The following is a 17,617-nucleotide window of genomic DNA, read 5'->3' as shown; positions in this document are numbered from 1 at the left end:
TCAGATTTTCCTGGCAGCTACCAATTTTTTTTAAAACATTTCACTGTCCTGTTCGCACAATAAAAAACATTAACGAATAAACAAGATCAAAGTGCTACTGTTTGCATAAAATATGGGAAAAACCTTTAAATTTTTTTTCAATATATCTGTGATGAAAAACACCCATGTCAACGTCAATATTATTACAGATATGCTTAAAATATAAACTACGATATTACAAAAACAATTTTGGCAATGCAACAGATGGGAGAAGAATAATTATGAGAGACATTCTAAATGTATTAAGAGTAAGAGAAAATTGGTTCTTCATTTTTTCTTGACGAAACTAGATTTCTTGAAAGTAAATGAATCCTGGCATCCAACTGTACTGGCCTCTTAACTTTATTTTCTCCAGTCTACCTTGAATTTCGCTAGACGAAGCTGTAGATTATGAATTTCTTCCATCTAACTGTATTGGCCTTATCTAGAATTTCTCAACCCCAACTATGCTTCTTTATCCTCAATTTCTCCAGATCAAAATGTACATATCTTGAAAATGAAGCTGTAGATGTCTTTAATGTGAATTTCTCCCATCCAACTGTATTGGCCTTATCTTGAACTTCTCAAGCCCATCTACACTTGCTTATCCTGAATTCCAATAGACTAAAATATACATATTTGAAAGTGAATTTCTCCCATCCAACTTTAAGTATTGGACTTATCTTAAAGTTCTTTACACAAAGCTGTAGATGTATTTAAAGTGAATTTCTCCCATCCAACTGTATTGGCCTTATCTTGAATTTCTCAAGCCCAACGATGGTTCCGTATCTTGAATTTCTCTACATGAAGCTGTAGATGTTTTGAATATGAACGTCTCTCATCCAACTACTTGCCATATCTTCAATTTTTCTAGCCCAACAATGCGAAAGTGAATTTCGCCCATCGAACTGTATTGGCCTTATCTTGAACTTCTCAAGCCCAACGATGCTTCCATATCTTATATTTCTCTGCACGAAGCTGTAGATGTTTTGAATATGAACGTCTCCCATCCAACTGTACTGGCCATATCTTCAATTTCTCAAGCCCAACAATGCGAAAAAGAATTTATCCCAGCCAACTGTATATCTTGTCTTTCTCTAGCCCTACTATGCTTCCACATCTTGAACTCCTCTAGCGAACTACTACAACTTAACTTCTGAAATGTGGGATACATCGAACACTGCTTCGTTAACAACCTCTCATAAGTAGTGAAGAGCCCTAATTCAATCAATACTATAGCAACACGCACACAGAGAGTAAGAAGAACATATTCTATACCCAACCTAACTAGTTTGACATCGGTACTCTACTTTCCGCCGCAGTTCCGTCCATCCACCCACGCAAATAAATACATTCTTACAGATAGAGCCTTTCAAACAGTATGTACAATTAAAAATTGGAAGGCACTGGGATATTGATACTACGCCGATGTCTCACCCTGATATCACACTACACACGTTCATAATAGACCTAACTATTTCGACAGGTTGGTGGGGTAGTCTATAATCCGCCGTAGACCTGTCCGTACACACTTACCACGCTCGCAAATAAATACAGTCTGTTAAAAAAGAGAAAAAAGCTTCAATTCTCATCGTCATGCAATTTGGTCTCGAATGTCAACAATAGATTTAAAAAAATCAAAATCCAATCGTAAAATTATTTGTAAGCAGGTTGTGGTTTCGACTGGGCAGTTTCCTCCATAATATGAGCAAATCGTCAAATTTAATTAAGATGAAGACACTTTAAAACAACTTGCCCAAGGGTAGAATATTGTTTGACAGGTTTGACTAAATTAAAAACACAACTTTTCTATTAACAGACCGATCCGAAAAAGTTCCAAATAAAATCAAATTTAAACAGTTTAATTTTACAGTTTAATGTACGTTATTAATTATACAGCATGTACTGTGTGATCGAGCATGCCATAAATATTTATATCTATTCATTGTAAGGATTGACAAGGAGAGAAAAGTGAAAGAAACTCTGTGGCCTTTGAAAGGATTTTAAAAGCTATTGTTGTTTAGATATAGAATTGTAAGAGTATTAATCGTAAATTGATGAGGTCATTTGCAAATCTAGATGTTGTTTCATTTCGGCATATACAGACCAAAGAGGACAAACAATAACTATTCAATGGTGAAAAGTATTTTCAACTGGATTATGGCACACAAATTAGAACATATTAAATCAACGAAAATACAGCCATTTTACGAATTTACCTTTGCTTGTTGCACGCAGCGGTTCAGAATATCGAAAGTGTTATCAGCCGCGATTTGTTTACTGTATACTGAATGACAAAACAGCCAGTCGGATTAGACCAGTTTATACAAATGATGTGCAAGTGACGACTGTTATAGTTACATTTTTTTTTTTTAAATAAAAGTTTACCTAAAGGATATTTTTTAGTGACACTAGGTCGAAAAATTAAATTGGACACATGTCCGAGAATTCTTGCCAATGGGCCCCTAGGAAGCGAGCAAACTATTTTAAATATGGTTTTCCACGATCGTTGAATGAAACTGAAGGTTATTATTTGTCAGTCGATTTCTTTGTTTACCTAGTACAATAAAATAATAAGTACGATCGTAGTAAATGAAATTAGATATGTAAAAGGTCACATAAACGAGAATTTTCAGTAAAGTAGGCCGAAAAATTTTATTTTTGAAAAAAAAATCAGAATAGTTTTACGCACAATATTCCAACTTTCATAACAATCAAAAATTAGACAATTTTTGCCTAGATCAGCCGGGGAACAATTTTGTCTCAGATTGACCGGCGTTTCACAAAAATTCACAACTCCTCTGGATTTGTTCTAAATTCAACTTTATTATAATATCGTTGACAATCAACTTTTTCATTTCAAACAAGACTTTACATAAAAAGAATAATTAATTGAAAGAAGTAATTTGGCCAATTAGAACACTAAACATAATGGAGTTATTATAATATTTCCATTAATTATACTTTTAATCCAATTAAAATAATTAATACCGTCAATTATGACTAATAAATATATATATGGGTATAATAATAAATATATACACTCATGTTTTACTACATAGTTTGAAAGCTGGAATTCTCTTCTTTCAGCCTATCTAAACAACGTTTAGATTTTATGTCGTTATAAACGAGAATGATTAGTACGAATTGATCTCTTCAAAGTATTTTATGTCTCCGGTTCTAAATGGGCCAGGTTTGTGCAATTACTTGTGGTTTGTACAGTTCTAAACCCCTGTAAAGTCTCATGGCGATCGGCGGAACCATTTCTAAATTATTATCAGTTTTGTGATTTTCGAAAAAGCCTGAGGCATTTGTACGGCGAAAATTTTGAGGGAAATTAAAAAAAAATTTCTTACAGGTTTTTCAGGGGAGAAAAGCGAATTTCAATCTTTTTTCTTCTTACATATTTTTTTATCCTACTTTCCTCCATAGCTAAGTCACAAATTATTTATTTTCAATAGTTATCGTTTTAATACTTTTTTTAAACGAGGGTTTGCAACAGGAGAGGTCATAAACCCTCAGGGTGCCGGTGTTTTTGAAAAAAGCCCATTTGTAAGTATGTCGGGTTCGAATGCGGGGCCGCTGGATTCGAACCCGGGACCTTTGCCTGACAGTGATGAGCGCCGTGTCAACGCCTAAACCGTTGCGGCCACCGACGCCCCCCCCCCTCTTTAATACTTATTCTTATATATTTTGCTTACCACATCGAGGTCTTAAATGCTTACAAATGGAATGTCAGGAAAGACGATAGCTATTAGAAAGTAGAAACACTTTTAAAACGAATAAAAGATTTTGTGAGTATGTACAGAGAAAAAAGTAGGAGACTTGGGATACTTCGTTGCGAAACTCCAGCCTCCACAGAGAAAATAAGGGTAGAACTCATGCAAACGTTGAAACAACCGTTGAACGATTAAGGTATAAGCAAAAAATTAAACCCAATTTCTAACCCTTTACATCAATGTTTAAATAATATTTTTCAGGAGTATTTCTCGCACTTTTCATGCCAGTTTGTTTCCTTGTCCTGACGAAGTCATTGGAACCATTCGAACCCAGTTTACATTGCATTTACACGTTTGTAGGCATGCTTATTCTAAATAATACTAGCCTTCTACGCAAGTAATTTTTGGATAACGTCGATCTGCTGACGTCCATACTGACACCTATATACCATCCTTGAAAGCTACAGGGTGGTAGACTCTGCATCCACCCTTGAGTGGAAGGGACGCAGCTCGGGTGCTTTCTTAGACGGCAAGGCAAGCCTTATATCGAGTGTGGCAGTCGGGATTGTTCCATAAAATCAAAGTTCAATTCTAAAATAAAATGTTCTGCAAGGCAAGATCCCTGGTCCCATTCTCTATGTAACATGCGATGCAAGTTCAAGTAATGGAGGATCAACCTCAACAAAACCAAATCCCAATAAAATTTTACCCCTCCGCCTCTGGAAACTCAAAGGCATCCTTCTATTAACTTATTATTCTAAAATCCTATCTGCCCAATAGGTACTTTCAAGTACGAATCAAAACATTCTTCTCCATGATGTACCACGCCAAAGCGGATGTTCCTCAAGGCAGTATCCTAGGTCCCATTCTATTTTAAGTATACACTCCAGATATTCCTATCAATCCTGATATAGTACTCCTCACAAATGCAGATAATCCATTCATTTCAACAACTCAAGACCCAGTTGCCTTCAGTAACCTCCAGGATCATCTCTCCCAATTGGTAGAATGGTTCAAGAAGAGGATTAGGCTCAACGGTATCAAAAACCAACAAACCTTCATCCTCCACTCTGGAAATATAAGGGTCTGTACACTTTTATCCTAAATCCTACCGTTCTGATAGTTTCAAGTATAGATCGGAACATCCTTCTTCACCATGTACTATGTCGAAGCGGATGTTCCTCAAAGCATTATCCTAGGCCCCATTCTATATTTAGTATACCCTTCCGACATTCCTATCAATCTCGATGCAGTATTCCTCATATATGCAGATAATCCCATCCTTTCAACAAACCCAGATCCAGTGGTTTTCACAAACCTCAAGGACCATCTTTCATTTTAGAAAATTCAAGAAATGGAGAAAATCAACGAAACCAAATCTATACACTGTAGATTCTACTATTAATACTCCTTAAATAGACGATACCGCTATCCTTGCAGCAAACACCGATCTAGTGGCTTTCTGAAACCTCAAGGACCATTTTTCCTGTCCGGACGTTCAAGGAATGGAGGATCAAACTCAACGAAACCGAATCCAAATAAATCTTTACCCTCGGCCTCTAGAAACCCAGGGAATCCTTCTATGTACTTAAACTCCTAAATTTATATTACCGCTAATATGCCAAATACGTATCGGACGCCCTAACCCTTCAGAGTTCATTTAGCTGATTCTTAACCTTTCCCATTTTTCAAGTAGAAGCGGAACAGCGTCAATTACTGGGTTTGTCTCTACTCAGGGGTTTTTGAATAATTCAAAAAATCCCGCGAGTAGAGACGAACCACTAAGTGACCCTGTGCCGGTTCAACATGAGTTCACCGACTGGCAGACCATCATCAACTCTTGCCCGTTTTTCCATTTTTCTTGTGAAATGCAACTACAAACGTCGTCAATGAATGAATTCTTATCTTGCCAGTTACAAAAGAAATAATTACTTTTCTTGTTTGCTTTTCGCAGAATGCCTCATGTTATCTTAACGAAATGGAATTAGGTTAGTTGATTATAGTAGAATTTAATAGTGATGTGACAATAAAAATAAATAAGTTTTGTTGTTCAGCGGTGATTACGCAATAAATCGGCAGTGAACTCGGTTATATTGACTATTAGAATTATTCAGTAGATCAATAATCCTTAATTAATTTTTAAATGCTCGTTGTTCAAGTACCTGTAGGTAATGCAAACGCCTTTAATAATGGCCTTAAGGTTGATCGAAAACGTTGGTGGGTTTTAAAAACGAAATGTTATTTTTGCCGTGTAAAATGGGGTTGACAAATACATAACGTTGTTATTCCTTTATCAGCCGGGGAATCACAGCGGGGCGTTATATTTTTTAAGAAAGGTTCTGTTGTTCTTCGCCTCTGCGTTACAAAACTTTCCGTCTCCATTATTTATGAACCAATTTTTTCTGAACGGTACCGGTTAAACTTTGACGATTCATTTTCGATGGATGTTTTTGCGAGAATCCGAATACCGAATATCATTGGACATTTCACTCGAGCCATGAAAGTTGGAAAATTTGTAGGGAACCCTTATGAAAAACAGACCACCATACAAAAGAGGGTTAACCATCAGGTGAGATAGGCTGATTTAATAATCGACCTAATAATGAAAGTTAAGAGTGCTGAACCTGTGATAAGCCCTATGACCCTCTGATTCAGCAAGGATGTTGGACACAGTCCTATACTTCTTATCGCTAATCAGTGTTCTTATTTATCTACTTATCTGGAGCAGACTGTATGAAGTTAAATCCTTTGGGACATTTCACGCGGGTGGGTTCTATCGAATGAATCGATTTTTCCGGCGAACGAGAATTTATGTTAAGGAAAGTATTTTCACCCCTATGATTCATTATTTACCATATTTTCTTATTTACACATTTTCATGTGCTTGGACTTCGTAGAAAACCGTTGTCGCATTGTGGCGGCGTTTATTTTCAGATCTTCGACCCCGACGTTTCAACAGTATCTCAAACAAAAATAAACCAGCTTCACCTTTATCCATGCGAATCTTTATCGCCCGTCCATTTTAATGTAACATACGTCGATTTGTTTATTTGAAGGCTATGTCGAATTTGTGTATAAAATGCCAAATAAGTCTTAAGGTGGCTCCAGACATGCGGGATTCGCCGAATGCCGACTAGTGGGGATGGATGCTCGGTTATTCGCTGAGCAACAATATTCGGTGCTCGGCTTATTGTCGGTTTTCTTGTCAGCTTCAAAGTGCACGAATATCTGTGAAGTAGCCGAACTTAAAGCATCCACACATTAGGGAATCAACCGTAATTGTACGTACCTTTAACCAACTGACAACTGTTAACAAAACCAACAATAAGTTATACTTCTATTTAGTGTTATTTACTTTTAATAAACGATTCCTAACTAGTATATGTATTAATTTACACAAAACAACTTAGCATTTTTGTTTTGATTAGGAATGGATTAGCCCATTTCTTCGATGTTTACGAACCAGAACCAGTAATTTGGAAAGTTTCTCTTACGAATCATAAAAATCGGAACAATGTAGTAGAATGGGACATCAGTTCTTTGCGACTGATTTAAAAAAAAAAGAAGGATTCACTAATGGCATCCTTTAGAATCTGCTTTAAAAAAATCAAGGGAAGCGTCCAAAAGGGGGGGGAGGGGTCGATGGTTTGGTAATACCATCCAACCTTATCCTTTTCTTACGCTTTTTACTTCACTTAGTTTGCAGCCACTGCAGAAAACAGTAACCCCAGTTGTTGCAATAACAGTTTCACTGTTGTCTATCACTATTGACTAATAAGTTGAGGACTCGCACGGCACATGGTAAATTCTCTGTTTCCGCAACAACTAGGAGGTTATACAAACCACGCACGTGTGGATAAATAGGGACGCTATTTGGCGAATGTCAAGACGAGCACCTCGAGGTTCTGTTCTCGGAAACAGTGGCAATCGGCATTCGGCGTATACCACATGTCTGGAGCTACCATTACGCTCGACTTTTATTTAGTATTTTACACGCATAACTTTATTTTAGCTTAGCCAATTAGTAAAACAACAATGAGATATAAATACTTTTAAAAAGTTAGATTAGCAAGAAATCGCTTGGATATTACAATACTGCGATGGAGTCGCGTATCTTAAACCGTTAGCCAGTTAAATCCCCGATTGGAAATCTCATCCCGTTTCTCCATTATAAAAGAATGCGAAGTGAATATTCGATATTGAAGATTTTCTGTAATCCCCTGCTTCCTTTTATCACAGCGTACCCTTCGAATCTTGACTTTCCATCATTGTGATTGATTTGAGAAGAGGGTTCAGCCGGAGAGTTGTTTTCTTCCGTTTAACGATGTTTTATACGGTACGTAACATCAATTTCCTTCGCTCCTCCCTTCTAGCACATGTGAAAGGAGCGTTTCCCCCCTTTTGATCATTAGCGGGAGGGAGTACGACCCAAATATGGGATCTACTCTAATATGGGATGCTCGATAATGGCCTCCCTTCGTTCTATCTTCCCTCTTGTAATTATTCGACCAGAACAGGCGGCTGTTGTTTTCAACCAAAAGTCATCATTAAATGAAAAAAAAAATCGTAAGACAAAAACAGTCGCTTTTCATAAAACTTGAACAGATTTCAGACTTGAATTACCTCATGATTTAAGTGACACTGACAAACTCCAGGGATAAGTCCGTTACTTGTTGGATAACCTGTTTGAACTGGCGACATAGTGTTAGAGTGCTACAAGCAACTTTGTTTTCCTTATATTGAGGTTTATTTAACAAGAGCTACTGATAAACCTATCACACATTATTCGCATTAAATCCATTAGGTTTCGTGGTCCGATTGACCAAATAAATTCTTTTCAATTAATTAACCTTTAAGTAGGGGATTGGATGAGATAAAAAAGTCATGTCACGAGCGGGATTCGAACCCACGACCTTCGGCTAAATACGCCGCTGCTCTACCACTTGAGCTATCGTGACTTCGATCCAGTCGGACAGCAACTTTNCAAGCTGTTCTCTTTTCCGTCAAATTAATCTTTTAATATCAAATTCATCTTTTTTAACATCAAATTAAACTTTTTAATTTCAAATTAACTTTTTTTTAACATCTTACTTTTCGAATTTTCCTTCCTTTTTGCCTTTTTTCAAATGTCGTGCAATCTATTTGATTCTCGGCGACAAATGAGGGAAAATTCGAAAAGTTGTGTTGAGATGGGAAGTCGGTGTCCGAGTGGATCGAAGTCACGATAGCTCAAGTGGTAGAGTAGCGGCGTATCTAGCCGAAGGTCGTGGGTTCTAATCCCGCTCGTGAGAGTCCTACTCGATATTCAAATAATTCCGGTACTCTACTGGAGCCAAATAGCGGGGAGAGAAGTCAGATATTCACAAATTTTCACCATAAAGAAGGGAGCCAACGCTGAGTACTGCCACATTTGTTTTTTTAATTTATTGGCGACTTCTAAAGGAAACGGGGCATCAAGACGGAGAAGACCTCCACTATTCAGGTTTAACTCTTTATCTATCCATATTAAAAAGGTCCAAGTGTTATTCTGCATGAAAATATGACACGAACAATCAGCTGTTGTGAAAAATGGGTCAAGTTTAAAATCGAAACTTTAGGGAAATCGCGTTTATAGGTTGAAAAAATATTTTACTCAAAATCAAGCGAATAAAATTAAAAAGTACGATTTTCCGATTCTCTCGATGTAACAATTTTTTCCCTAGCCTGAGTTAGCAAGCGTTAGGTTGAGTTAGTGTTAGGGACAGGTTAGGTTAGGTTCGGAGGGTAAGGTGAGGTGAAGTGCGAGTTTTACTTTTGAAAAAAAAAAATTGAGAGGGCATTGATTTCGATGATGAATATTATATTCTTTTTTTTTTTTAATTTCTCCCAAAATTGAGTGGCGTATGAAATAAATTAACAAATATGGTTTTCCGATTCTCTCAGCATAACAATCTTTCGTTCAGTCAGGGGTCAGGCTGGGTAACAACAATAAATTATAAATAACAATAACACTTTGATCAGCAACTTATAAACATACATGACAGGGCATGGTTTACAGTGATAAGCAATACAACAGAAAATGAAATAACAAAGGCATCCTACCTATTCACACCAAATTTGTTCTTTTTAGGACTAGTATTTAAAAAACATACATGAAGAACATCTGGTAAGAAAACACTAAAAACTTAAATGTTATGGTTAGGTATATAGTTTAGTTATTAGACAGATGTTAGGTCATGCAAAAGTCTTGGAAAATGAATCAGTAATGGATCTATCAATGCAAAACATCGGTCGAACATTTGTATATCTGCTCCAAAACCCTTCAGCAGTACATCTTAGGAGACTTAGACCAAAATAAAGTATCTTTAGTATACATAAGTATAGGCTTATATTTCATTAAGCCAGCTCAAATTATTAAAATTTAATGATTTCATACGGATAATCATTTAACTGGTGTTGGGAAACTGGGTTGTTAGACACAAAAAAACTGCCATACTTTCACGTTGTCACTTATTCTCAGGTAAATCAGTTTATAAAGGTGCAGAACACCAGCCACGTCTCGCATACCTGCTTTTCTTTTCAACGGGGAAATTCTTTTCATGGCTGGATTGAAATCATGAAGGTTTATTGGGGGGGGGGGCAGGTGGCTTTGCAAATGTATAATATAATTTTCTCCCATGTCCACCTTACATTTTTAAGAATGGAGATTTGTACAACTTGGAAGTGAAAAATACAACTTGAACGAGAGGGGGAGAAAGGAAAGATATTTTGCCTTTGAGACAGGATATGGCATTGGGAAAATGAGGACAAGTCGTGCGCTGAATGCATGAATCTTGATATCGGGGCAAAATAGGATGTTGGAAAAATAAAGGAGAAGGGATTGCTTCTCATTCATCTCTTTCCAACTTGAGGATGGAAATAGAAACGGCGATGTTATAAATACTTTAACATAAACTATAATTTCGACTTGATTGCTTATCAACGTACGCGAAAACCGCCTTTCTTGGGACTCGGAGTTGACACAATGGTAGCAGTTTGTAGCACTATATGTCAAATGGAATAAACCCTGCATAGATTTATAAAGCGTCGTAAATCATCACGGAACCTGACTTAACCGAAATATAATGTATATAAGAAAGAATTTCGTAAATTGTTAGATTTCCTCTTGAGGCCTGCGAAGAGATAAACCTGTAGTTTGGTCTTTTTCGATCTTAGGCTATCCCTTCATGTTTTGGCTTCTCGTCATCGTGAGTGAACGATAGATCAAAACAGTTTTGGAAGAACTGCGACATCGTCCGAGGTTTGCAGTTACTGTTCGTGTAGCCTGCGGGGGGCAAAGCCAGAACTCGAAAATTCTTCCGTAATTATAACACAGCTCAAGGGGAATATGTGTTAATCCAACCTTGCATACAACCACACCAGTTTTTTATTTATTATATTCACCACTCGATTTTGCAAGAAATTTGATGTTGTTAGATTAGGATAGGTAGGCTAGAGTAAGGCTAGGATAGGTAGAGTTAGGGTTAGAGGTGGGTTTGGTAAGGTTAGGAATGGCTAGTATTAGCGACAAGTTAGGTGAAGCGCAAGTTTTAATTTTTATAATGAATAGAATTTTTATAAATTTTGTAATTTTTATAAATAAATAAAAATGTGAACAGTTTCTTTATTCGTCTCGAAATGTAAGTATGATGTTGGAGACCAAGGAGGAATTCTTAAGAGGTTCTTCAAGAACAACCTTAGTACTTCTTCAACGATGTATTAAGAGGTAAATCCCCATACCGTCGCATAACAATGCTTTGGTCGTGGATTTAAAAACGTTCATTTTCAAAACTGATGTTCTTATTTTCGAAAATAGGAGCCCACATGGCATTAATACCCCGCTTAGCCGTTGCATTTCTGTCTGTAAAATGTTTACTTAAGGAAAGCTTGACGATATGGTGACTCATAGATACTCGTATTCGTTAAAGATCTCAATAGGTAGGCCTTGAAATACCATTTTTCAAAATTTTGCTCTTTTACCGTCATTTTGAAAGATGATTATTTTCGATTTATCTAGGTTAAGTTTAAAGTTCCATAGCTTAACCATAGTTTTCGATCGCACAAATCATAATTTGGAGAGCCTGTGGAGAGCTGACTAGAATAACTGATAAAATATTAATCAATTAAAAAATGAAACTCGCATTTCACTTAACCCGTCCCCAACCCCAACCTTCACCCTAACCTTATCGGACCCTAACACTAAACCAATCTAACCCTGGTAAAGTAAAAAAATGTGAAAATCTAGTTAAATGCGTTTAACTATGATAAAATCGCTTCACCTATGCTAATGTTGAGAGAATCGTTAAATCACATGAGAAAAGTTTTAAGACACGATAGTGAGCGATATGCCTTTTTTTCCTCTTTGTTTTAAATAATGCATGAACATTATCGGCAGTTTTATGGAAAGGAATAGGCCAAGATTGTAGACATTTTAGCATTCCATCATTTAAATTTAAAATCTCAATGTAAAATCCAAACTAAAATTTCTAAAAATCCTTTCAGCGGGACGGTTTTAGATTGTGGATTCGTTGCTGAAATGGCTTAAGAGACGTCCATCCAGAAGGCAATTGGTACCATTATGGTGAGCATACGGTTGCTAGTTCATTACATTTAAAATTGATTTTTTCTTAACCCAACTGCCGCCGTAAAGTTAAAATGGCTAAAGATTGTGCAGGCGAAATTGCACATGATCGGATTTATGACGTTACATCCACCACCCGCGGCGATCGATGTTGAGATTTGTTTGAAATTTAGTGCCAGAGTTTCTGGGGATATTAACCGTTGAAGGACGTAGTAAGATGAGGAACCCTATCCGCCTTTCTCGTTTTGCACCAACTACACCACATTTAAAGCAGCTCGACGAAGTCAACAGTCCTTTTACCAACTAGTCGATCTGAACGGTTCACCTCACCTTGTCATCCTTTCGTGCCTAATTAAGGGAATATCGGTACAGGAATGGGCGGAAAAGTCCCAAGGACTCCACCACCTTTCAAATATTGCCGCTGATGTAAATAATGCTTCAAGTCCGTTTTAACAAACTTAAACGATATATAGAAGATCCAAGATTATTAAATTATAAGCGGGGTCATAATTAATACACATACACGTACCCTAACCATACAGGCATACCTACCATGCCGACTGATAAAATAAATAAAGGCAGATTAATGAAGAAACGCGACAGACCAAAACCAGGGGCAATAAGTTGAACAGGTCTATAGGAAGACATCAAACTACAGTAACTAGTCGTCATCGACCATCCAGGGTATCCAACTTCAGTGGCATTTGTGATCAAGGAGACGATTGACATAATAAATATCACGCAGATTAACCAACGAAGAAACGCGACACACCAAAACGGGGAACATCCAAATGGCGGGAAAATGGCAGGAACCGTTTTGACAGTTCAAATCAGCGGGGAGAACAAGGCCAAAATGACCGGAAACGATCGTACAATTTTCATTTGTTAATATTAAATAAATACCTTTCAAATATCGTCATAAATTCCGTTGAATTTGCACGTCTTTCACAGTTAACCGCAGGAATCCTGTTTCTAGTTCGATTTTGCAAGGAAAGCCATTTCTACAATACTTCCATAGGAGGAAACAAACTTTAAAAGTAAGGAGATGGTCTAAGAAACCAATCGTCGATTCGATAGTCGAGTACGATTTTTTTTGTAATGCAAACATTGCGCAGAATCTTCCAAACCATTTTTTTTATTATGCGAGTTACTGTAATTCTACTTGACATTTATTTACTTTTGCAGAACCTTTCGCATAGAAGGATATTGCACTTTTATTCACATGCTTAATTCATTCAACTTTTATTAGCGAAACTCGGGAAATATATACCCTGGACCTCCTGGATTTTTTTTAAACCTGCACCTTTAGAAAATGGATTGTGATTTTTAATAGTAGCATGTAACCCGAAAGTAACTATTAACTGAAGGTACGAGGGCAGGAGTGTTCGGTCCCTGAACCAAATATGCAGAACCCAAGAAGAAACAGCGAAACTTGCTTGAGTGTGTTCTGCATGCTGTATTTGAATTGAAAACGTATATTAATAGTACAAGAATCGAAATGACAATCATGAATTCAATAAAATGTTACGTTCGTGTAACAAAAATTGATCAAATTGTTTACGACGATGAAAGTAGTTAAGAATAACTGCTACATGGGTGGCATCTCTCAACGATCCTTTAATTGGCAAGAATCCTTGAACCTACCTTAAGCGAAGAAGTCAAACTCATTACAAAGTAACGACTAAATATGTACCAGAGAAGTTGATGTTTCCGTGCATCGGGTTTTCTGAATGTTAGGTGATCTTGGTGACTTGATCCTATGACAGTAAAGAAACTAAAAAAAACTATATATTACAATTTTTTGAATATAATTTTTTTGCAGTCCGATGTTGCCATTTTATAACGAAATTTATTTTGAACAAATAATTAAAAGAAACTGATTAATTTAGTGGCTACTTAACAATCACTTCTTCGGCCTAACCAAACTTTCCCTAATCTGTTCTTAACCCTGTCTTACCTAACTCACTCGCCGGTGACACGAAATCGATGACGCGAAAATGGTCACGCAAAAATAATCTCTGTATCCAGCCCAACCTAACTTAACCCTACCTTACCTAACCCGCCCTAACCTTAACTAACCTAACCTAACCTAACCTAATCGCCAGTAATAACAAATCGATGACGCGAAAACGGTCACGCAAAAATAATCTGTGTATCCAGCCCAACCTAACTCAACCCTACATTACCTAACCTTTAACCCGTCCTAGCCTCAACTAACCTCACCTAACCCATTCGCCGGTGACACGAAATCGACGACGCGAAAACGGTCACGCAAAAATAATCTGTGTATCCAGCCCAACCTAACATAACCCTACCTTACCTAACCTTCCCTAACTCGCCCTAACCGAACCTAACCCACTCGCCGGTAACACGAAATCGATGTCGCGAAAACGGTCACGCAAAAATAATCTGTGCATCCAGCCCAACCTAACCTAACCTTCCCTAACCCGTCCTAATGTTAACTAACGTAACCTAGCCCACTAGTTGGTAACTTAAAATTGAAGACGCGAAAATGGTCACGCAAAACTAATAAGTGTATCCAGCCCAACTTAACTTAACCTACCTTACCTAACCTTCCTTAACCCGTCCTAGCCCCAACTAACCTAACCTAACCCACTTGTCGGTAACACGAAATCGATGACGCGAAAACGGTCACGCAAAAATGATCTGTGTATTCAGCCCAACCTACCCTAACCTTTCCTAACCCGTCCTAAAGTTAACTAATCTAACCTAGCCCACTAGTTGTTAACTTAAAATCGATGACGCGAAAATGGTCACGCAAAAATAATCAGTGTATACAGCCCAGCCTAACTTTACTCTGTATCCAGCAGAAAAACGTATACATATAAGTTTAACCCTGCCTAACCTTACCAAACTTAATGTAGCTCACTCACAGGAAAGGGAAAATAAATGACGCGAAAATAGTTACACAAAAAATTAGTGTATCCAGCCCAAAAATATATAAATAAGTGTTTAAAAAGACATCGCAGGAGGTCTTGGAGACAAATGACAGCGACGTGAAAGAAGAAACTATGTGACTGACAGTTGGGTAGAACTGGTCTAATTACATATTAAGTTTGTTACTTGCTTTTGTATAATTCGATGGTACGAAAAGAGCAAATTGCATACGACTGGTCTGTGAGAATTTGTAGCCAGTCATGGTTAGGTCTTTTAATTTTCAAAGTTTTGAAACACTCTGGTGGAAAGTTTTATGCGTAGAGTTTGTTGGAAGTTTCATTCGTTCCAGGTGATGTCACGTCCTTTTACCATAGATAGAAGCACTTTCTGGTCCTATTAGAACTGATTTATGGATCCAATGGGGGTCTTTTTCACTAACCACACACGTGTTTCGAATAGGACCTATAATTCTACCTCGTTTATTGGAAAACCAGTTGTTCAATTAAAGTTCGTACGTGTGACACAGGCGGTTTGTACCATTTTAGTACAAAAGTCAGTCTCGACTCACTTTCCCTCTTATTTGTGGGTTTCTTTACTAACGTTCGTCAAACATATGACAGACTGTAATCAAACATAAAATCATGATCCATATGGCACGCTCGGGGGCATCTGATAGAGCGGGTTAAAAAAATAATTAATTAAATTAAATTAAAAAGAAAAAAGGCCTAACAATAGTCGCCGGCTATTGCAAAACGGGTCCAAATAAGCCAGACGTAAAATAAAACCGTAAGATAACTCTCGTATCAAACTCTTAAGAGCCGTCGATTGAAATTCAATTGCGATAGGGATATTTCTCCCCTCTGGACAGCGCCCTTCTCGTCAAGGCACACCCCAATTCTCTTCTATTCAGAACGTATCCGAATGAAGGGGAGAAGACGGATAAAAGGGGGTGCATTGAAAAACGTGCCGGGCAGATCCGCCGGAATATAAAGATAGATAGCTATAGGCTCACTTGTCAATGTACACGCAATTGTCGATTAACCTTGATATTGTCAAAGGAGGCAAATCAATATTCAAAAGTCAATGGTGTGTGTGCCTGGTTGTTTTCTACACACGCCGTCTATTTTCGCTGCTCTCAGCCTAAAAGTTCAAGTGACGAGTTATCTACTCCGTGCTCAACCGGTCAAAATTGGCAAGTTGATGGCCACTGCTGTATTTATTATCCAGTAAAATACAACAGAACGACCAAGTAATTTAATTTTTCTTTTTAAAGTTCTTATTATATAATTATAATACGTGAAGCCCATTAAGCTAAGTGAAATTCTTGTTTATGACTTTACGCTAATATGTTCAAAGGAATCAAGGATAAAGAAAAAATGCTTTAATTGCTCAGACATTGCAATGAATGAGTTTATTCAATTACAATTTGTAATACAATAGGATCTGAATCAGAAGTTGATAAGTGTAACGAGATCATTTTAATTTAGCTAATGGTCAGGGGCTAAATGTTAATCCTACTTGCTACTCCTTGCTTTCTCTCATGTTAATGGGTTATTTTAAGCCTGGCACTTCCCTTAATATTAAACCTAATGCCTTAGGATTTAGCTAATTAAAATAACACTTAAAAGACGAGTTTGTACTCACTCATTGAATTGAAAATAAGTACGTTGAAACTGAGCAAAAAATTAAGTCTGTTTATGAGAAGATTGTAGTTCAAATTAGTTTGGAAAAAGTATAATTTGTTACTGGAATACATAGTTCGAAAAAAGTTATAATTTTTAATTAAGGGTACAATTTAATTGGTTTGAAAAATAGATTTCGGATTGGAAAATGTACGATTTGGTATGTGAACAGCTCAATTTGGTTAGTAAAACGTATAATTTGCTATGTGACCAGTTCCCTATCGTTTCGAAAAAGATTTACTTTTTATTAGGTATAAGAATAATTCAATTTGGTTTGAATAAAGGTATAAATTGGTATGGGTTCAATTTGGTTAGGAAAAATTATAATTTGGTATGAGAATAGTTAATTTGGTTTGGAAAAAATAAAATTTCGTTTGTGAATACTTCAATTTAATTTGGAATAAGTATAATTTGGTACGTAAATAACTCGATTTGATTTGGGATCGAAAAGGTATAATTTGATATGAGAATAGTCCAATTTTGGTTTGGAAAATAGGTATGGTTTGAAAAAGGTATACTTTAGAATGGATAGTTAAAAAAAAGATTTTAAATTGAAAAAAAAGGACAATTTGGTATGTGAATAGCTCAATTTGGTTGGTAAAACGTATAATTTTCTATGTGACCAGTTCCCTATCGTTTGGAAAAAGTTTTACTTTTTATTAGGTATGAGAATAATTCAATTTGGTTTGAAAAAAAGGTAT

General features: G+C 36.8%; 1 protein-coding gene across 3 annotated transcripts in view; it reads right to left on the bottom strand.

The window, feature by feature from the left end:
* LOC106670467 (insulin-like receptor) overlaps positions 1-17,617 on the bottom strand; it is a 113,644-nt gene that overhangs the window by 29,751 nt on the left and 66,276 nt on the right. The window contains exon 1 of one of the 3 annotated variants that reach the window (XM_014400851.2): positions 2,238-2,309. The exons of the other annotated variants lie outside the window; for them this stretch is intronic. The gene's annotated coding sequence lies outside the window, so the exon portion shown is untranslated. Of the gene's footprint in view, positions 1-2,237; positions 2,310-17,617 lie in introns of those variants that run through there. 3 annotated transcript variants of the gene reach the window in all.

The sequence above is a fragment of the Cimex lectularius genome, unplaced genomic scaffold (genome assembly GCF_000648675.2).
Source record: "Cimex lectularius strain Harlan isolate CLEC.00 unplaced genomic scaffold, Clec_2.1 scaffold31, whole genome shotgun sequence".
Lineage (NCBI taxonomy): Eukaryota > Metazoa > Arthropoda > Insecta > Hemiptera > Cimicidae > Cimex > Cimex lectularius.
The sequence above is the reverse complement of the archived record's forward strand: the minus strand, read 5'-3'. Positions and strand labels throughout refer to the sequence as shown.